The 22,365-nt window shown below is 45.9% G+C and overlaps 1 long non-coding RNA gene across 1 annotated transcript in view; it reads right to left on the bottom strand.

Moving 5' to 3' along the window:
• The window catches only part of LOC121149890, a 73,636-nt gene that overhangs the window by 38,331 nt on the left and 12,940 nt on the right, over positions 1-22,365 (bottom strand). The window contains exon 2 of the long non-coding RNA XR_005882872.1: positions 14,513-14,566. This is a non-coding gene — a long non-coding RNA (uncharacterized LOC121149890). The remainder of the gene's footprint in view (positions 1-14,512; positions 14,567-22,365) is intronic.

Here is a 22,365-nt window from a genome sequence, read left to right as displayed (position 1 = left end):
TAATTTAGTAGTATGCCATTTGGGGCATGCATTGTGGCACAAAGGGTAAAGCCACAACTTGTGACTCTGGCACTCTGTATGGATGGTGGTTCTCATTCCAGCTGTTCCAATTGTGATCCAGCTCTCTGCTAAAGGCCTTGGAAAAAGCAGCAGAAGATGGCCCAAGAGTCTGAGGCCCTGCCACCCACGTGGGAGGCTGAAGCTCCTGTCTTCAGCCTGGCCCAGCACAGGCTGTTGTAGCCATCTGGGGATGGCTTGAACTAATGGGTAGATCTCTCTTTCTTGCTCTCTCTCTTCTCATCCTTCCCCTATCTCCCTCTCTCTCGTAACTCTGTCTTTCTAAATAAATAAGTCTCTTTTTTTTAAGTCACGTTGTGTTCACCCTGGAAGCCTTTGTGTATGAAAAATACAGAGGATCGTGGTGAGGTGTCCAGAGGCTTTCTGGGGCAGGAACTACTTGATTCTCATTACAGAGTGTGTCCAATAACCCATTTCCCAACTATGAACAATATTTTAGTCATCACCCTGACCAGGTCACTGCAGATGACACACATTCGTGATCACATCACCAAAGACCATGCTGGTGTGACCAGCATAAGCCAAGTGAGAAGGACTCCAAGACTGAGAACAGAATCTGCCACCAAGCCTCTCAGGGTTTCCTGGATGCCAGAGGTAACTGGCCACTACAGTGACAAACACTAAGCCACGGTGATCATTAAAGAATTCTGAAACCACACCCACAAGGTTTTCCTTCAGTGTCATTTCTGCCATGGCATTAGTGATGTCAAGTTGAAAGACTGAGTATAATTTACATAACTCAAAGCTTATAATGAAATAGCATCTACTTATTAAAGCACTTTGCATTTTAAATGCTTATATCCACTAAAATTAACTTTTTGACATAATTTTCAATTTTTAGAATTAAAATAAAGATGATTGTAATGTATTTGCTGTTTGGAAATGCTCACTTGAATGACAGACTCATCATAGTCTAAATACATGTGCCTGCTCCATCTTGGGATCTGCTTCAACAAGAATGCAACAACAGAAACCACTCTGCAGCCTTAGAAGCTTCCATGATGCTCTATCTGCCCTGCTTTTATTAACGACTTTACTAACTTGATCCATCAACTGCCCATATTGATATTATCTGTTATGAAATATCCACAGTCCTGCATCTGCTACAAATCATAAACAATTCTGAAACAGAGGATGGATGCCATGATGTCAAAGCTAGACAGAAATGAACCCAGCGAGCAGCAGTGCCCACCCTACTGCTTACAGGATCCTGAATGTGGGCCCAAGGCAATGGCTCAATGGATAATCCTCCCCAACCAAGCACCAGGATCCCATTTGGGCATCAGTTCATGTCCTGGCTGCTCCACTTCCCAACCAGCTCCCTGCTTGTAGCCTGACAAGGTAGTGGAGGATGACCCAAAGCCTTAGGACTCTGCATTTCTGTGGGATAAGCAGAGGAGGTTCCTGGCTCCTGGATTTGGATCAGCTCAGCTCTGGCTGTTGCATGCATTTGGGGAGTGAACCAGTAGATGAAAGATCTCTCTTCTCTCCTCTCTGTGAATCTGCCTTTCCAATAATTAAAAAAAATGTAAAAAGAGAGAGAGCCTGCTTGTGTGACTACTCAGAAGGTCTTCGCAGGAATTGTAATACAGCTGTGACCAGTACACTGTGGATCACATATGGCCTTCCTAACGCTAAGATGCCCTGAATCATCTAACACACCAGACACGCATGACTGCAGTTGCTGACAGGTGCTTGTCCAAATGAAGGATGCTTCCACTCATATCCCCAGGACACAGTCTGGGATGCAGGCCCAGGATACAGGACTGTTCTGCACCCAGGTTATCCACCTGATGCACCTGAGGGAGGATGCACTGACCTGGTGGCCACAATGGCAACCTGGCAACCAATGACAACTCATCTTTCCTGACATCTCTTTTCCACTTATTTCCATGAAAATCAGAATCTCACAGAAATATCTAACTCCTTGATTCACCAGTGGCTGGGCTCATTGCTGTAGCTGGCAAAGGAAAGTGGTGGGCTACAGTCTAAGCTCCCCTGCAGACCAATTGGGGTTGTCATCCCACACTCAGCTGGAGGATGTTGCCAGCTCTGGGCTGGAACAACTGAAGGCTGTCCTGCTGCACCCTGCACAGACAAGCAAAGGTCTGGAGAGCTGGGCCCACTGACTCCACCAGGGGCAGTCGGAGTACCGAGGAGACCTGAAGTTAGGGGAGCAGTGCTGTGTGGAGGGGCAGGCTGCACAGGAGGCAGGACCCCTGGGACAGCGCAGCTGCCCCACCAGAGGCTCCGTAGAGGCCCCTGGCTGGTTCCAGCCCTCTTGAGGTCTGCAGAGGTTGGAATGGAGATTCCTGCTCCCCCTGCAACTCTCATCCCCCACCCCCACCTGCACTGGGAGGATGTGCGCTCTCCAGAGCCTCCAGGATCCTGTTGATGCGTCATCCGTGGGGATGGAGCTTTTCTCCCACTCCCCCTCTTCCTTCCCTGTATGACCCCACTTTCTCCCCCAGGAAAAGGTCAAACTCAGCCTCTTGCTAGCAGGGAAGGGACAGGCTAGATGGTGGTTTGTAGCCCTGATCACCTGCTCAGGCGCTGAAGATAGAAGGGGGAATGTAGGCCTGAGGCTGGGGAACATCAAGGCTCTCTAGGGTCCGAGATCTGAGAGTCTCCAGCAGACACCACCGGCATCTGCTTTGAAGGATACCTCCAGACCTTTGTGGGAGGGGCCCTTGAGAGATCCTGGAGGAAGAGCCCGGAGTCAGGGCTGGGGCACGGCGCCGGCCAGGGACGCAGGGGAGCCGGTCTGCTGGGGCAGAAGGGCCAGGCTCCGCACTGAAAACCGTGACATCTGGAGCAGGTTGTGCGCATGCAGCCCCAGGATGAGGAACTGGTGGAGAAACCTGCTGAGCTACCCTCTCGGGGGCACGTGCCCTTGGTGGAGGGAACGCTGGGGAAGTCGTTGCGGAACACGTGTTGGGGGAAGCGTTCCCGCGAGAAGGCGCGTGCTGGGACAGCGCGAGCCGGTGTGGGCATCAACGGACATCAACGGACATCTTCAGAGGCCCGAGCTAAACCGGCCATTGCCTCCTGTGAGACGGTTGCAGGCGTTTGGCGCTGCGTGGACCACTCCTTGGGGGCTCATTGGGACCTGCGGAGTCAGATCAGACTGAGTTGTCCTGTCTGGGCACTGCCCTTGCAGGCTCCTGGTGCCTTGCCCAGGACTTCAGATGCGCCACAAGGCCAGGTATTGCGGGTCCTCTCCCGCAGATCACAGAGGGCAAAGCTATGCCCCGCGAGGGTTTATCCAAATCCTTCAGGCCCTCGGAGCGTCCTACTGTGTGTCTCTTGGAGAGTGGGACAGGAGGCGCTTTCTCCATGGCTACCTGGTCCCCAGCATCACCAACCAGGATGCAAAGGCTTCCGAGCAGGTGCGTGCTGTGGGGGCCTGACTGGTTGCTGCCAACATTAAGCTTGGTTCCTGGCAGGCAGGTTCTCTTGCCCTTTGCAAGAAATTTAGAAAAAACAACATTTGGGGCTTTTTTTTCTGGAGTCAACAGATAGCAGTGGCTTCACCAGCTCTGGTTGCCAAAGACAAAAAAATATCCTTTGATGTCTGGACAAGGGAAGCACGAGTCATTGTCCTCGGAGCTGGAGGCATCAGCGCCCCAGGAAAGATCGGACCACCCTCTCCCTCACGGCCTTATTCACTTAGAGTATTGTTCCCTTGGCTCACTTCCTTGGAGTGTTTTTCTCTTACACGAGGCTGATGTGTAGCCAGTGCATCACTTTGCAGACATTTTAAGACTAAGAATAACAGAAATCAGTAAAAAGGTTTACATTTCTGGTAAGTCTTTAAAAACCTGTTTACAGTTACTTCTGACTTAATTCATATGTTGCACAGTATCTTTTGGCCCTCTGCTCATAAATTCCCCATTTTTAAAAAAAAAGATTTATTTTTATTGGAAAGACAGATATACAGAGACAAGGAGGAGAGGCAGAGAGGAAGATCTTCCATCTGATGATCCACTCCTCAAGTGGCTGCAATGGCCGGAGGAGCTGTGCTGACCTGAAACCAGGAGCCTGCTTCCTCTTTCGGATCTCCCAAACAGGTGCAGGATCTCAAGGCTTTGGGCCATCCTCAACTGCTTTCTCAGGCCACAATCAGGGAGCTGGATGGGAAACTGAGTTGCTGGGATTAGAACCAGCACCCAGTACCCATGTGGGATCTGGGTGCATGCAAGTCCAGGACTTTAGCCGCCTGGCCACCCCGCCAGGCCCAGATTCCTTTTCTAATATATTTGGGCAAGTTTGGACTTCCTTCTCAACTAACCATGGAGACACGGAGCATTCACCAAAGGTTCTTTTCTAACCTCTTCAGAAGCTGAAATTGAGTGCCACTTTACATGTCAGTTTTTTGGAATCATTTGAGCAGAATATAATAGAAAATACGGTTTTGTTTGTTTGAAAAAAACACTTGGTGCAATTTTGTTAAAAGTATTGCTTGTTAGCAATTTCGCAAAAGATCAAATGCGAATTTTAAAAAATAGTAGTATCATTTTCATTTTTTTTTAACAAAGGAAAAACGCATTCAACATATAACAAATTTTGAGGTTTCAAAAATTAAGAAGGAATTTGGGAAATCAATTTTCTTCCCAAACTGGAGTGAAAGGCCAGTTATATTTCTGAGAGAATGTTCTCTTACTCGTAATGCTAAACCCCAAATGGTAGACAAGAGTTGCTCTGAAGTGATTTAATGGTAACTCAGCTGGTGCATGAAATCTTCTATAGCATTACATATTGGGTAACATGCTGATTTGCTCTTCCTTTTGTACAACAGAGTGGAAGCATCCAGAGGCCAGGAAACAGGAATTCACTCAGCGTTTGGGGACCTGCAGCCAGCACTCAAGTGCCATGGCCAGCCAGCCTTAGACAGCCCGCAGGGCCTTGCTCTGGGGCGCCCTCTTTTGCTCCTGGTGGGTATCTCACTTGACCTTCCTGTTCTCCCAGATGCCTCTTAACAACTAGCGCCCCAGGTTCTATCTTGCCCAGCCTCATTGGACAGAAAGGTTGTAATTTGTGTGTGTTTTGCCATTTTCAGAACCAATGAAAGTGCATTAGAATGGAACTAGAAGCTCTGGGTTCCTGACCCACATCTACCAGAACATCATTATGTCCCCTTGGGTAAGTCCTAACTACTTTAAGGTGCAGGTCCTTTCATTCATTTTGACAGGATCTTAACTAGAAGACCAAGAATGCAAGAGACTTTCACAAAATTCATGGGTTGTGAGGACTGTGAAAAAACTACACATGATTGCAAAAGTCATGGATAAATCTAAATTTGTATTTCAAAATTAATCAATTTGGAAGCCAGGGTGTCAGACAGACAGAGCATGATGGAGAAAAAGAGGCCATTCATTGAGTCAGTCTTTAATTGCCCAGCACGGGTGGGGAGAACTTGACCCACATCTCCCACGTGTGTGACTGGAACAGAAGCCTTTGAGTTCATTTCTGCCTCCCGGGGGTCTGACTGTGCAGGAAGCTAGGGACAGGAACTAGAGGTAGCTGTCACACCCAGGCACTCTTCTTGGAGGTGGCCCTCTTAACCAGCGTCTGAACATCTTGGGTCCACATCACGTACTCCTAAACTCAGTCCTTTGAGCTTCGGCCTCTCATCTGAACTCTTTGCAGTAACACCTTAGACGTCTCTTTGGTATTCTAAAAACATGACGCCATCACACATGAAACCAAGTAGCCTCTCTGTAAATGTGCTCTCAAAAGCTTCCTCCATTTTCTGGGTGAAACGGCCAAGACGCAGTAGGAGCAGGTGACTTGACTGGAGACTCCAAAGTAGTTGGAACTGAAATAAAACGTCCTTTCTCTAGCTCTCCTTTGCCATCGCATCTGCTGCAGACTGCTGTGAGGCACATTGGAAATGTATTTCAAAGGAGCTTAAGCCTGAAATTGGGAATGATAAAGAGCAAAAACTTCTACACTCTTGAGGCTTGCCACTTGCTATGTGGACTTCACACCAGACAGGTCGCTCTCTAGAGAGTAGCTCAAGGTGGTTATGTAAGAAGTGGACACCCATGAGTTGGGAGTGGGATTCAGTCCTCATCCTCAGAACCATGTTCAGCTCATGTGGAACAGCCCCCCTTCGTCCTCTCCTAGTCAATAGAGTCCTTGGGCACCAGGAACACCTTCTAACAACTCTTGGTGTTGCTTTGGCATGTGAGGTTTTTTGGGGGGTAACAAAGTTGGCCATCAAAATGGGATGTGAGTAAACCAGAAAGTCTGTATACATAAACTTTACCACCAACATACAGATGCATAGAAAAAAAAAAATCATGTCCATTAACAGTGGTGTACCAGTGTTCAGTGGAGCCACTTCTTGTCCCCAGACCTAATGTTTCCCCACTCTTTATGTACCAAACTCTTTTATATACCAATTCCTGAATCCTTTCCTGGCTCCTATCATGTGTTCAGAACCAATCCAGGGAGCTCAGTGAGAAATCTGGGACAGGGCCACAGGTACCAGTTGGCTGACGTCATTAGGGCAGGGTCTCCTGGTAAAAAAAAAAATCCTGAAGCCCGCAGGTCTCCATCCTTCCTCTGAGGGTGTGAAGAAGGGTCTGTGTCCCAGGCTACTGAGTGGCCGCTAGCAAATAAAGGGCAAATAAGGCCACAGTACTTTCTAATGTTTTCCTGTTTAAATGTGAGGTGTGTGGACAGAGAATGGAAAGTTGGGTTACTCTTCCTCTGTCCTTGTCTTCCTCACCTGTCTCCTTAAGGCCATTCAGCTGTGAACCTGGCCTGAGTCCCCCCGCTCCAGGGTGAGCATGTGACTTGTTAGGAAAGCTTTGGGAAGAATTTCCTAGGGTTGCTCAATACCCCTCAGACTGGTCTCTTGTTTGAAACTGTGTGTGAGGTCCTTTGGCCTCTGCAGTCCTGTGCGTGACGACTACTTGACAAACATCAGCACTTCTGGAATTGGGGATGATTTGGCTGTCATTCAAAGTGGAATTTTAAACCCTCCTCACCTACAATATGAAGATGATTTTGATCTCCATCTTAACTCTGTAAGTTATTGTAATACTCCAGCCTTGGGGAATGCAGGGGATTCCTCCCTGAAGGCCGTTACTACACCCCGCACTGAACAGACATCGAAGAACAGAATGAGAGGGATGTATTTTGGTACCTGCATGCAGAGAGCAGTGAGATGTCTGGGCTGTGACAGTCTGAAAACAATGGGATTCCATCAGACAGGTGTGTGCAATAAAGACCTGGAATCTTGGCATTTGCTGGCACGAACTATATTGAAGTTTGTGGCTCTAAATGATGCAACTTGCTTTATTCACACCTAAAATTCATTCTTTATTAAATAAATTTATTTACTTTAAATAAATAAATTTTTTAAAGTAAATTTTTAATGGCATGATAATATTAAGTTTAATAGACAAGGTAAATTTTGAAGAAGAGAAAAAATTAAGACAATTTGTTCTGGCTTAATTTTCCAATAAGTGCATCTTTAAGTTTATTCCATCTATAAAGATACACTAGACATGTTTATACAACACCCTCAGAAATCATTTTTGCTTATTTCTGAATCAGTCCAGGATTCCACAAACTGATTTCCTGATTTCTAATAAGACTTCAGATTAAAATGTAATTGTTTATGATATTAAAAGTTATAAAAAGCTTATGATGTTTATGATATAAAAAGTTATCTGGTACAGACGAAGTCCTCAGGGGGCACGCAGTCTGATTTGAAAGCCCTTGTCTTTATACTGCAGTGATTCCTATTGGCAGACCAGAGTTCAAATCCCAACACTCTCATTGACCTTTGGGCTTATTTATCCAAGTATCTTATCATGTGTCTTGACAGTTTTTTTTTTTCTGTCAAGTTTATTTAAAAGGTGAGGAAATCACAAAAAACATACTCAGAGAGGGGAAAGGTGGGAGAGAGGTGGTTCTGCACTTCTTTGTGTCCCTGGGGACAGAAAGGACACTCCTCCCCATTGCCAGGCTTGTAGGAGCCTGGGCAAAGGGCTGGTTGCCAGATGAGGAGTGCAACCTTGGGAAGGGACTATTTGATCCACATGCAGGCAGACTGTATTACATAAGGTGGGGCAGTATGGCTTCCAATTTATGAGTCTAAACTTTTACCAGTTACCGATGACTACTTTAGACAGTCTCTAGACTTGGGGACTTGCTATAGAAGTTCATCTAAAATACAGTCCAAAGCTGAAGTATTAAAATTGGTATCATGTGACATGTGGCAATCCAACAGCAGCTTCCTGAGAGGATCAAAAGATTGGTAAATCACATCTGTCTTAAAATGTCATAGCTGTAATTTAGAAACTTCCATTTTTACTGATCGCAAACTAAGCAAAGACTGTCCCTTTCTTGGTTCCTCTAGGCGCAGATAGCTGTGTATCATGTCCACCATCTAAGAAGCAGGAGGTGTGAGGATGTCTGGTGGAGAAAATCACACAGACTCAAAGATGTTCAGACTTTTTTGGACATGACAATCCAACACACATCAAGCGGATGTGACCTCAGCGGTGGTTACAGGACTGGAAGAGAAGCTTGGAAGAAAAAGGCTTAAGGGCTCCCGTCCTCATGGCTTGTCATCTCTGCCACTGAAACCACAGAGTCCTTGGTCCTTGAAGTCAGCAGGTGCAGGTGTGTGGTACAGAACTTGTGCATCCTGTTCCTTGTGAAAGAATGTTGTTGGCACAGAGTCTGGCCCAGCTCCTCACAACTCACCCTGTCAAGTATTCCACCACCGTGGAATTGAGGAGCAAAGATGCAGAGCAGAGGCCAAGGACCGTGCACAGGTTTTCATTTGCATCACCATCTGGGAAAGCCATGGGCCACCATAGGCAAGAGGGAAGGGCAAGGAAAGAGTGCTTGAGAACACCAGGGAGCCACACTGCCAGTGCCACACCTGTAGTAAACCAACACAGAGCTGTGGCCAGATGGGCCACCCTAGACACCTGCAGGGGCTAGGGACCCCCAGGTCAGCATCTCCTCTCCATGGGGTGAGTTTGTCTTCCCCAGACCCTCCAGCACATACTTGCAACCCATATGTAAATATGCAAACAACACAGGTTGATATCAGTGTGATCTTGCACCTCTTTTTTGCTTCCATGACCTGAGTCCCTGCTCAGTGATGTCCACTCATAGGGCACCATCTGGGAGAGTTCATTTGCACCTTGTTGTTGAGATCCATTGGAGGAGAAAGACTGTGTGGGTAGTTCCTAGGTAACCCAGGGCAGATGAAGAGGTGCCTCGGGGGCTGTTGAATAAGTCCATAGCACAGACCCAGGAGCCTTCAAAGACAACTTCCCTTTATGAATACTGCTGCTTCAGTTCTAAGGAAAAGAGGCCCGTGGCTGAGTGGACCCCTGATGTTCTTAGCTAAAGGAAGGTTGGTGCTTTCCCCTAGAAATGCCTGGTACTTCCCACACCAGCCTCTTCTGGGTTCATGCTGCTGTTTGAGACTGCAAGGATTTTCCATCACAACATGTGTAGTGGGGTCCACTGTAGTGCTACCTGTGATCTGGCCAGATGGGCCCCACTGGTACTGATGGAAAGATGAAAACCTGGGCCTCTCTTCAAGGGAAAGATTACATTCCCTCCTGTGCTTAGAGAAGGCATGAAAGTGGACCCAAATGTATGTCCATACTCAGTGCTGGTGTTTGTAGTCGCAGTGGTTGTGTTGTTGCCAAGAGAGTTCCAGGTTCTGGAATGGGAGGTGAATGGAGTCAGGTCTTCCAACACAGGTTTCTTGGCCACAGTGGTGGCTCCTCTAAAAGTAGAAGCATTTTCTAACCATTTGTGCTTCAGATGCATTGTTAGGAAGCAGGGACACAGGTTCTACATCATGGGTGTGGCCCCATCCATGTCCACAGGATCACCCGAGTCCTGAGCAAATGACTATAAAGTATTGAACCTTGGCTGTGTTTACAAACACAGGGACAGTGCTGATATTGCAACTGTGATGGCTATGGTATGTTCAGGTAAGCCCCACACTGGGATGCAATGTGGAGACTGACCTCTTAATGCTTGTTCCTTGGCCAAGGGCATACATCCCCTTTGTGTGGGTTTTGCTGTCCAGGTGTGCCTCAGATACACCTGCGGCAAGCAGAAGCACAAAGATCTACAGGTGCATGTGGCATCCGCCTCTCTCCTAGCGGGACCTATTGGGGCAGCATAAGTCAATTGTACTTATAGGTGCCTTGAATGTGGTGAGCACTAAATGGGAATCAAACACAAAGCCAGTCCTGGATCCCTGTTACAACAGCCAATGCTGTGTTCCTAAGTTTATTATACTAGAAGTGGTGCATTGGGTGGACATGCAAATCCAAAAATTCTCAATGAAAAAAAAAGGTTGAATTAGTTCCATAGCCACTAATGGCTCTGGAGTGAGAGTTGCCAGCAAAATAAGTACTACTGTTCCCAGTCATTCTGAGACCCTGGACAACACCCTGGTAGGCCAGAAGCACTGGCTGTCCTCGTAAGGAAAGCTGGTCATGCTTTGTGTGGCATAACAAATGCAAGCCATGCACATGTCAAACTCACTCATGGTGCCAGCATGACGCTGAGGAGAAGCAGGGTGGACTAGGCTGGTGCTGGGGCCTCTGGCATCCACAAAATACAGCAGTCACTATGCATACCGCATGTGGGCTCAGTGAAATTCCTGTATTAAAGGGATGGCTGGAAGTGTGTGTTGGTCCATGGCACACTATGCAAGCAGATTTGTGCTGAGGCAATGCTGCCACTGAGTGATGAATTCTAGCACCAGGAAGCACCATGGAAAATGATCTATAGTTGTCTGTGGAGACACAGGGAGTAGTAATGCCACACCCTGGTGTTGTTCATGCCAGCTAAGGCAGTGAGGTTGCGGACACGCTGCCTGCATGGGCAGAGGAGGCTGCAGGAGCCTTTATTGGAATAACAGACAATGAGGCTTTAGGGAGACAGCCTCAGTGTTGCTGCCTTAAGAGTCCCCAGTCTGGACAGAACAGTTTCAGACTAAAGGAATGGGCAAAAATTGGGGCGGTTTGGGGAAACCTTGGCCCAAGTGGGCTGGTAGGGATTGGTGTGTTGGCAGAGTGGATCAAACCACTCTGCTGTGGGGGTGGGGAAATGGGATTCCCACTGGAGCAAAGAGAAAGTTTAAAATGACAGCATAAGGAGGAGGTGGGATCCAATCATTGCCTGCGACCTTAGGGTCTAAAGAAGGCTCAGAATTGAAGCATATAGATGCATTGGCTGTGGTAGAAGAAATGACTGGTGGAGGAGGGATAGGTTGGCACTGATAGTGGCAGAAAGGCCTGCAGGAGGAGTGAGGAAGGAAAGTAAAGGAAGGGGATCACACTTAAGGGATTCTAAGGTTCCTCTCTGCAGGGGGAGGCTGGATATAGAGTGTTACAAGGCTGGTCTTGGGGGAGACCTGCAACAGGAGGGACTACAACTCCATGTGAAGGCAGAACCACCACCGTGGGCCTGGCCATGCATGGAGGGAAAGACCAGCAGGAAAAGGCTGTGGAGAGGAGGCTTAGGGTGTGTGTGTGTGTGTGCTGTTCCCACCCTAAAATGTAACAGTGTTGGGGTAGAAGGAGAGAGGCAGGATTGGAGGCATGACATTTGTGTGTGGCACACGGGTGTGGCAAGCAGTGAGGCCAAGCAGACTGGAGGTGGACAAGGACAGGAGCTCTGCCACATCTGCCACAGCTGGGGAGAAAGAAGGAGCAGCTGCAGTGGTGCTGCAGTGGCCCTGGGCTCTGGCCCATCATCAAGGTCTGTGTCTGGTTCCCGGGACCTTAGCATCCTTGGACATGCAGTGCCATCTCTCCCTCAATAGCAATGCAAAGCAGTTTAGGAGGTAAGAGCAACCCATCAAGACAGTCCAGCATTGGAATCTGATGACATGTGGGGCAATGGCTCCAGCATGGGTGAGGCCCCCACCACCCATCTGTAAAGGAGGCACTTCGTTAGCTGAGTTTGATAGTCAATAGACTGTCTTTGCAAACCTAGGTGGTTGGACCCTTCTCCCCTAGCTATTCTACTCCTGAGCCTGGGGTTGACTCAACAGGGAACTGTGCCCTATGCAAGTGCCTGATTATGCCAATGCTCTGGCAGGACACACCCCAAGATCCTGCAGAAGATCCAACTCTGAGCAGAGCCCTCGTGTCCTCTTTGTGGGCTTCTCAGGAGCCGTAGCCATTTCCCAACAGAATCAAGACTTCCCAGGAATGAAGAGCAGTCCCCTGGGTGCCCCCAGGTCGAGCGTGCAGTTTCTCTGGGCAGAGCAGTGCTCATTTTTCGCTTCCTCTGCCTTTTGATCCTCCCTTCTCATGACTGCTCTCAGGCCTCCACTGAGGATCAGAGGGGCTGGCCCTGGGGTCATGCTGCTCTCTGGCCGTATAGGAAAAAGTGCATGGGTGCGACTCTTCCTTAGTCTTACCTCTGACCTCTTGGCATAGTTCCTACTGGAGGGCTGATTCTAACCCCAGCAACCCCTATGTTGACTCACTTTGGGCACTGGGCAGGCAACCTGACGCCATCTTATTCTGCATAGATCATTCCAACATGCATGGTGCTATGTCAGGGCTGTACGAGGCCAGATCAGACCCTTTCCAGGCGGCATTTACAGGAGAGACATGGGCCTCCTCCTAAAGGTGTTGAGTGTTGAGAAGCCCCAGACAGCTCTCCCAGGAAGAAAGGTTATCTCAGCCTCCCATGGGATGGTGATGGGCCTCAATGGGATTCCTTCCTCTCAGAGAAGGGGTGGCCTGTTTTTCTCTTCCTCCTTCATACATCCCTCTTCAAGGCTACACTTGGCCCCCCACCATAGTCTCAGTAAGTTAGGAAAGGAGCAGTTGACTTGGTATAGACTCCTTACCCTCATACTTTGGAGACAGCACTCCTATGAGCGCCCTAGACACCCCAACTGGACAGGTATCAAAAAGTGACAAGGCCAGCATTGTGCCACAGAAAGGGAGATCTCCCTCAGCCTCCAGGTAGCTTTGGTGTGTTGTTGTCCTCCTGGACAGTAAGCCCCTCTCTCCTCTGGATCCCAGCTTTCCTTTGCTCCCCATCTTGGTTTCAGTAATTCGGGGAAAAGGGTGTTATCTGGATTTGATGACCTCAGCCCCTGGGGATTCAGTTAAGGGTCCGGGTCCTGTGCTGGCTTTGACCTGAGACCCAGAATCGGCTTGGAAGATCTTATAATCACAACCAATAAGAGAAGTGACAGAGGGGTAAGATGAGCCTAGTCAGGTTGGGGGATATCACAGGGTAGGGGAGCAATAAGGCTGGTGCTGCAACCTAGTTTAGTGCCAGAATTGCCCAGCATGAGCCAATTGCATGTGAGCAGTCACAAGGCCAAAGTGAGGTGTGTCAGACAAGCTCTTGTTCAATGCTGTTAAGCAATGTCACATATGCTCTATTCAACTGAATGGTCTCATCAATGACAATGAAGGATGCAGTGTGAAATGAGTGTTGAACCTAGCAGGGTGTGGGTTCTGCAGAAGAATCCAGTGTGTGGAGAACTGGGTCTGGTCCTTTCTGATGTGGGAGGGGACCTCTCGATGCTAGAAATTGTTTCTCTGTGTTTAGCTGCCGGGCACAGTGGGATCCGGGGCTGTGGGGGATGAAATCTGCCAGAGGTTCTTCAGCCAGGATTCTGGCAACTCTACAAGCTCTGCTGTCCTCTTTAGCCTTGTCCCCAGTGACTGACTGTGTGCTACTGCATCTTGGGGTTGCCACTCCTTATGCAAGTGGATGGTGATAGAGACACTCTGCTTTCTAATTATCTTTGGAGATTTCTGGAGTGTGGGGCTGACCAGGGAGACACTGTTACCATGAGAAACATGAATCCCATCTAGGGCCAGATATGCAGATTTGTCAGGAGACTAATTTGGCTTGCAATAAGTGTCCTTCAGTTGCACTCCTGGGAGAGTTGCTCCCTGCTCCAACCGGCCTCAAGGCGTCTGGTCCAGCCCTCTGCAAGATGCTACTCAGAAATCTCATTGTATGCTTCCAACCCTGTTTCTTTCACTTCTTTGTCTGAGAGGCCAAGAAACAGAGACAGAACTCCCAAAATGCTCATTCACTCCCCTCCCCTTGCCTCCAAAGATAAACCATAATGGTCAAGACAGAGCTGGTCTGAAACCAAGAATTCAATCATGGTCTCCCACGTTGGTGACTAAGACCATTGGACTTGAGCCCAATGCCTGCATTACAGGAAGCTAAAATTGGGTGAAGCATCAGGACCTAAACCCTAATAAAGTGAAGCAGGCATTCCAGCCAGCATCTTAACTGATGCACCAAATTCTCACCCTCTTTAGAGTATGCTTGATCTGGGGAGTGCAGATGGTGGGTTCCAGAACTAGATCTCCCTGGGCACAGGCGAAGCTTGGGCATTACCGTGGTAGTCCCAAACTTGTCCTTCCCAAGAATTTACCATTGCTGTGTGTCTTCATCTGCTGACTCCAAGGGACAAAGTGCTGCTGAGGACCTGGAAGGGTAAACATGCCAAGGAAACATGAGGCTGTATCCTCAAGGGAATGAAGTCAACAGCCCATCCCTGTGAGAAGCTCCAAGTAGGCCAGCTGTGTGCTCAGGCCAAGCTCATTATTGATAGACCAATAATACACACCACTCTTGACTCTCTTCAGTCTTCTTGTGAACCTATAATGCATCCTCAGGTTGCTTTTCAGAAAACAAGCTGAAGCTAAGTAGCATCCATTTTGTGCCTTTAAGTTGTTGATGTTGTTTTTTAACTAAACATTTTCTTCTGTCACTCTTGGATTTATCATACATTTATACAAGTCCTCCTAAATCTACTTTCATGTGTGGACTTCATCATGCCCAAGCTTGGACTGTGTAACCTGTAGGTGACATTAAGCAACTTTTCTAAGGAAAACAAGGTAAATAATGTATAAATACCCAGATATCTTACTTTTTGGACTGTTGACATATCCGTCCCAATCTACAGGATTATGTTAATTTGTGCACTACCTCATGAATCTTCTTTCTTTGTAAACCTCAAAGCTGTATTTCAGGAAATAAAAGTATAAATAAAAAATCAAGTATAAATAAAAGCATAAATGTAAATATTTTTTGTTGTCCCCTATGATGGACTTTTATTGCAATTTTTCACTTTCGTGCATGAAGGTAATGCAATTTCCTGTGCCTTGATCAAAGCTGACAGTCTTCCTAGACGTTCAGTTTGCCATCAAATGTCCTATTCCAGTACATGACCATCGCGATCCTCTGGTCATATCTGTTTCTGCTTTTACCTGGTTCTCCATGCCAACCTGCCTGCAATAGGCAGGTTTATACTGGGACATAATGTTGACCAAAGTGGGCCCCCACTTTTTTATTCACTTTGACTCCCCCCCATCACCAGTGACTTATAGTGCAGAAAACCAGGGTCCACTGAAGTTTCCACTGATGTCCCTGCAGGTCTCAACACAGGAAGTAATCTCTTAGAGGAAGATTCTCAGCCCCTCTTTCTTTACTAGACAATAATGTAGAAGACATAATGAAATAAACAAATTAACTACTGATGCAATACCCTTGATTAAAAAGTCTTTAAAATCTTGTGATTTAGGGAGGGTTGGGGGAATCCCAGAGCCTATGAAACTGTGTCACATAATGCAATGTAATTAATAAAAATACATATATATTAAAAAGATCTTGTAATTCAGAAGTTTGTCACTAACTTGGACTACTCATCTTCAACCCAATATTAATGAAAGTTATTTTAATCTGTAACTAGTCCATGAGCGCCTCAATTTTTACATTTCTTCAGGAATCGATTCTTGTGTGACCTTGATGGATATGCATTTGTTAAGGGGTTCAAGATGCAGCCTTGAACATGTGAATGAACTGACAGCTGGTATATGTGAAGTATTTGCAGCTCAGACTAGTGAATATCCCCTTGCTCTGTCCACTGCTTTAGTGAGACTTCCATTGGGTCATCCCCTAAACTTGATATACCCAAAACTGCCTATGTACCTGCGTCTTAGGCAGATGGTTTCCTCTCCACACATGGAAGAAAAACCGTTTATGCTAGTGGGAGACTTTGGTACCACACACACAAAATGATAAAAATCATCTGTCACACTGGATATGATATACTCCAGCTATCACAGTTCAGCAAGTGCAAACTGAGTGTGGCAGAAAATGGCATTGTCCTCCATTATACCCTCTTGGGGCCAAGCATTGTGTCCATTGAAGCCAATTTCTCTTGGTGCACCTGTATTAATATATATGCTTCGGTAGATAATTTATTTTAAGCACATTAGATAATAATCCAGAAAAGTCCCAGGTATTTCAATTCCCCTAGGAAGTAACCAGGTCTTGGGATTGTTTTAATGGCTCTCACAGGGCATAAGATCAGTTTTTCAGGGATTATTGTATTGGTTTAATTACATTCAGAAATTCTGTGTTGTACATTTAATCTTACAACCCATCCTATGCAATCCTAAAACAACAAAGCATGGAATTAAAGTCCTGAGGACACAGAATTTAACTGAAAGAATCAAGTGCTTAGCAGTATTTCCACTGACTGGTAGGCAGGCTCATGATTCACACCAACAATGGGGCAGTTTGTCCAACTGTCCCTACTCAAGACTGAAGAATGATCAAAAGCCAAGAGAACTAAAACTTGATCTGGAAGGGTTAAGAGGTTAGGACCTCACTGAAATCTTTCAGCTTACCTGGCAGAATAACAGCAAGCTTTGTTAAAACTAACAAGCCCATTAAAATCCATCAGTGTTGACTTGAGAATCTACGCTGTTTTGAGCCAACATAGTCTATTTTTTGACCATGCAGTGTGTGAAGAGGCATGTAGTTGAGCTGTGCTTGATGAAAAAGACCAGAAACTGTCTTCGTTGGCTGACCCATCAACTCCCATCACTGATGTCCATGCTTGCTTCCCTTCATCATGTTTCATATGGAAACTGGGGAGTCAGAGAGCTAATTCTGTCTCCTTATTTGGATGTCATATAATACATTAATTTGGCAAAAAGACTGTGATTTGGGGGTCTACCTCTCCTGGACAGTCAACCTGTGATGGGCCTATGTGTTCATTTTTATTCCAGGTTCTTGCCCACACAGAGCAAGAATTCAAAGCAGTCATCAAGCTGTAGAAATATGAGGGGAGGAGTCATTTAAAAAACTCACACATAAGAAGGCCATGGTATGCTCTGTGAGGACAGAGGGTAAGGGGGCCTGAGAAGTATTCCCAAGCGTGGTCAACACAGAAGCTCCTTCCTACACTACCATAATCTTTCTCCTGGATTCTCCATACAAAAAAGAGCTTACTCTGGTTCAGTAACATTAATCCCAAATCCCACAACCACAAGTGTTTAAAAAAATCTAAAACTTCCTAAGCAACAGGTTGGTTCCTGGTAAGTTTTATACCTCATATTTTCATATCAGGGATATTGAACCAGTGTTCTTGTGTGTTTCCAGGTCAGAAGTGCCCTGTCATACAGTCCCAGCATGTGGTTACCAACTGTGTTGAGCCACGCAACACAGGGATAGGATAAGAACTAATTCTACTGCCTCCTTTTCTTTAATTTCCCCCTGCTTGTTACAAGCACAATGCCATATCATGTCTAGGCTTATGAAAAGCTTACAGGAGAGATCCAAGATGACTGATCATGAAAGGCTGCTATAGCTGACTGTGAAGAAAGCTTAGTGACAGGAACCAGATGAGCAGAGAGATGGAAAAAGAGACATGTCTGACATTCCCTAGAGGCCACTAGAGGAAGAGAGATGCCATGGGGGTGAGAAAAAGCTAAGGTAGATGTTCACAATCAAGAGAAGAAATAAAACAAACAGAGATCAAATGAACAATACATAAAAATCAATGAATCAAAAATTTGGCTTGCCTGGGTCTATGCCTGTAGTCTCCTCCTCAGGCCATTTTTTATTTTGTTTTGTTTTGCTTGCTTTTTTAATCCCACCAGAGTCCTGATCTAACATCAAAACAAATCAATCAAGAAATTGGCACAGGAAATGGGTACTTTTCAAAGGAACAAATCCAAATGACTGAGAGACACATGGAAAAAATGCTCAAACTCTCTGGCAATAAGGGAAATTCAAATAAAAACAACACTGAGATTCCATTTAACACCAGAAAGAATTGACCACATACAGAAAACTACCAACAACACCTGTTGGCAAGGTTGCAGGGAGAAAAAGGAACCCTACTCCATTGCTGGTGGGATTGCAGGCTGGTGCAGCCACTGTGGAAGTCAGAATGGAGAATACTAAGACAACTGAAAATTCACCTACCATAGGACCCAGCAATGGCATTCCTGGGAACGTATCCAAAGAAACTGATACATGAGAAAGCAGCTTGCACCCCTGTATTCACTGCAGCACAATCAACAATCACATAAACTTGGAAACAACCTAGATATCCATTGACAGAGGACTGGATAAAGAAACTGTGGTTCATCTATTCCATGGAGTACTACTCAACTATTAAAAAGAATGAAATACAATCTTTTTTGGCCAGATGGGCAGAATTGGAGACCATTATGCCAAGAGAAATGAGCCAAACCCAATAAGTCACATGCCACATGCTTGCTCTACTGTAACTTCCGTCAAAAACCTCGATGCTGACATGGCTAGGGGTTGTTCTGCTCATCTCCTTATGGAATGGCTCTTGCTTGTTTCAATATGCATTTTTGTAGAGTCAAATCTAATTATTTTTTGCGGTGAATCTTATCTTTTTGCACTTACTAGTTATATGTATCTCTCTCAATATATTCTTGTGATTCATTAGTTGATCATCCATAACAGATGGTTTGCTTGTAAACACTTGAGACTGTAAATGTCTATGTCAACAGTGTTTTACTACATATCATGAATAATGAGGTTTTAGTTACTCATTTTAATTCCTCCATGCACTGGCATCTATTTCTACATGAAGGTTTTTGATTCCTGTTTTCACCACTCTTGTGATGCATTTTTATTTTAGTAGCATGTCTTGTTAACTTAATGTTGACAAAAATGTATTATTTTCACCCCGATGTGGACTGTGCTCACTGGTTCTGTAATTTAGGGGATATAATGGAAGCATAGTGGAGATTGGTATATTCAGACATGCAGACAAAGTGCTGTGTGTCTCTGTGCATACAGACCAAGGATGGACTCCCAGTGAAAGAATTGAATACATCCTAACTGTAAGATGATGGACTCCCTGACAATGTCCATGCCTACATTGTTGGGAAACACTTCAGCAACAACACGGTGGACTTGGGACTGTTCATGAGGGACATCCATTGTAAAACTAGAGAGGAAATCAATGTGGGGGTGGGGGAAAAGATCTTGGGGAAGGGCACAGGCAACCCTAGAGCCTATGGAAGCATACCATAAAACATGTTTTAAAAATGTTTACAGAAGTGATCTCTCTCAGGATCAGCTGGAAACAGCTTTCTAAATTACTTCATGGTTGACATCTACTTGATGACTGGCATTCCCTGAAGGGCACAGACACACACCGAGACTGACAGAGCTCTCTCTCTCTCTCTGCAATATCAGAAGCACAGCACGCAGGCCAACTCTCCTTTCTGTTTAACATGCATCATCTCAAGTCATTCTAGTGGCAGATTCAGGAGAATCTTAAAAACACAGGAAAGGATAGAGAAGATTAGCAGCTGTGGCCCAAGGCAACATCACGGTCACTACACGTGTGCAGACACTTGCACCCACTGGCTTGTGCTCATCCCCCTTTCTCAGGATTTCATTCTCTGTTTCTGCCTCGTTAACTCTGCCTCTCTCTCTTTTTGTCTCTCTGATCCTGCATTTCTGTCTGTCTGTCTGTCTGTCTGTCTGTCTCTCTCTCTCTCTCTCTCTCTGTCACACACACACACACTGTAATATTCATATTCTGCCTGTTTTGGAGCCCAGTGAAGAGTACAGAATGATTCAGGATCTCAGGGTTCTTAATGAGGCAGTCATTTTACTCATCCTGTTGTGCTGAACATGATGTTTTCTTCTACATTCCGTTAAACCCAGAATCCAGGAGAATGAAGATACTGAGTTCTTCCAACAAAAGTTCAGATTCCTAAACAAGAGGAAAATTGCCCAGGATATAGTCTTATGCCGGGAAAGTGTGTTGTTCTTTCAGTCAAGAGAAAAGAAACTGTATGGTGTGTAGTGTTACTATGGATAAAACAACTAAGGCATGTTTGGGGATTGCAGGGGTTTGTAGAATATAAATTTCAGGATTTGAATTAATATCTAAACCTTTACGTAAGGTTTTAAAACTCATTTTGCTGAATAGGAAAACTACCAAAAGCCTTCTACAGAATTAAAGAACAATTAACAGAAGCTCCACCCCTAGGAATCCCTGACCTGAATAAGCCACTCACTTTATTTTCAGCAAAGAAACAGCCACAGCTCTGAGACTACAGACTCAGAAATTGGGTCCATTCCACCATCAGTGGCCTAGTTTTCCAAAACAGCTAGATTGAGTAGCTGCAAAGTCAAGGGCAGTTGCTGCTACAGCACTTTTGGTGGAGTAAGCCACAAAGCTGACTTTAAGCCAACCTGTTCAGATTCAAAATTCACAGCAAGTGTAAGGAGTTTTAGAAATTAAAGGACATCAGGGTCCAGCGCAGTGGCGCAGTGGTTAAGGTCCTCGTCTTGCACGCCCGGGATCCCATATGGACGCCGCTTCTAATCCCGGCAGCCCCGCTTCCCATCCAGCTCCCTGCCTGTGGCCTGCGAAAGCAGTTGAGGACGGCCCAAAGCTTTGGGATCCTGCACCCTCGTGGGAGACCCGGAAGAAGCTCCTGGCTTCAGATCGGCATAGCATCGGCCCATTGTGCTCACTTGGGGAGTGAATCATCGGATGGAAGATCTTCCTCTCTATCTCTCCTCTCTGTATATCCGCCTTTCCAATAAAAAATAAAATAAATCTTTTTTTAAAAAAAAAGAAAGGAATTAAAGGACATCAGTTGCTAACAGGAGGATTTCTCACAAAATATCAGGCCCTATTGTTTTTTCTCAACCCAGTGACTACTGCTGCCTTCAGGTACTGAAGAGTTAACTTGGGCCCAGCACGGTAGCCTAATGGCTAAAATCCTTGCCTTGAATGTGCCAGGATCCCATATGGCTGCCGGTTCTAATCCTGGCAGCCCTGCTTCCCAACCGGCTCCCTGCTTGTGGCCTGGGAAAGCAGTAGAGGACAGCCCAAAGCCTTGGGACCCTGCATCCGTGTGAGAGACCCAGAAGAGACTCCAGGCTCCTGGCTTCAGATTGGCTCAGGTGCAGCCTTTGCTGCCACTTGGGGAGTGAGCCATCAGACGGAAGATCTTTCTTTCTGTCATCTCTGTATATATGACTTTCCAATAAAAATTAAAAATAAATCTTTTTTAAAAAAAGTTAACTCACTTTTGTGTAGAAACTATAGAATAAGTGTATTCTAGTAGATTGAACCTGTGAGACAAACCTCTAGAGAATCCGAGTGTTGAATGGCTTACTGATGGTGGTAGTTACATGAAGAAGGAAGTTAGAAAGGCAGATTACGGCACAGTGTATGGCACCGTGTGATAGAAGCTTGGACATTGCCAAACAACACCTCAGCTGAAAGGCCGAACTTCCTGTTTTAACTAGAGCCTTGCAATTAAGCAAAGGCAGTAAGTGAATATCTGCACAGATTCCAAACGTACTTTCCTTGTGTTCCTTGCATATGCAGCAATATGATAAGAAAGAAGCCTGTTAATTATAAATACTTGTCACATTAAGTATTGAAAAAAAGACATTAGACCTATGGCAGGCAGGGCTTGGGACTTTCAGAAGTGGCTGTCATCCGCTGTAAATGACTCCAAAAGAAAGTTAGCCATGTTAACTTTTATTTAATGTATTAGCAGATAAGGCAGCAAAAAGGGCAGCTGCACACCAGGCTTTGGAACTGCACAGGAGGTTGTGGAAACAGCTCTAAGGCCCCAGCCAACAGGGAGGTAACCAAAAAGTCTCAATATACAGAGCCCGAGATGAAATGCACATAAGAAGTGATACTAGAGGTGCTAGTGGATGGTGGGCTTGAGATCATAAAGTTATACTACAAATGACCTCCCAGCGGAAAATTATTGCGGAAATAGCCATGTACTTCTCTACCCATCCGTAAGGAGAAGCTGTGAACCAAATGGTCTCGAGTATTTGGAGGAAAATGACTGTACACTGTCATGGGGGGAGTAGCTTGTCCCCGCCTTCTATGTTTACGAAACAACTCCAGTGGTCACATCAGGCCAACTCCTTGTTGACTCCTGTACAAAGGAGAACACA

The sequence above is a fragment of the Ochotona curzoniae genome, unplaced genomic scaffold (assembly GCF_017591425.1).
Source record: "Ochotona curzoniae isolate NIBS_2020 unplaced genomic scaffold, NIBS_Ocur_1.0 scaffold_4812, whole genome shotgun sequence".
Classification (NCBI taxonomy): Eukaryota; Metazoa; Chordata; class Mammalia; order Lagomorpha; family Ochotonidae; genus Ochotona; species Ochotona curzoniae.
This window is presented reverse-complemented; position numbering and strand designations above follow the sequence as displayed.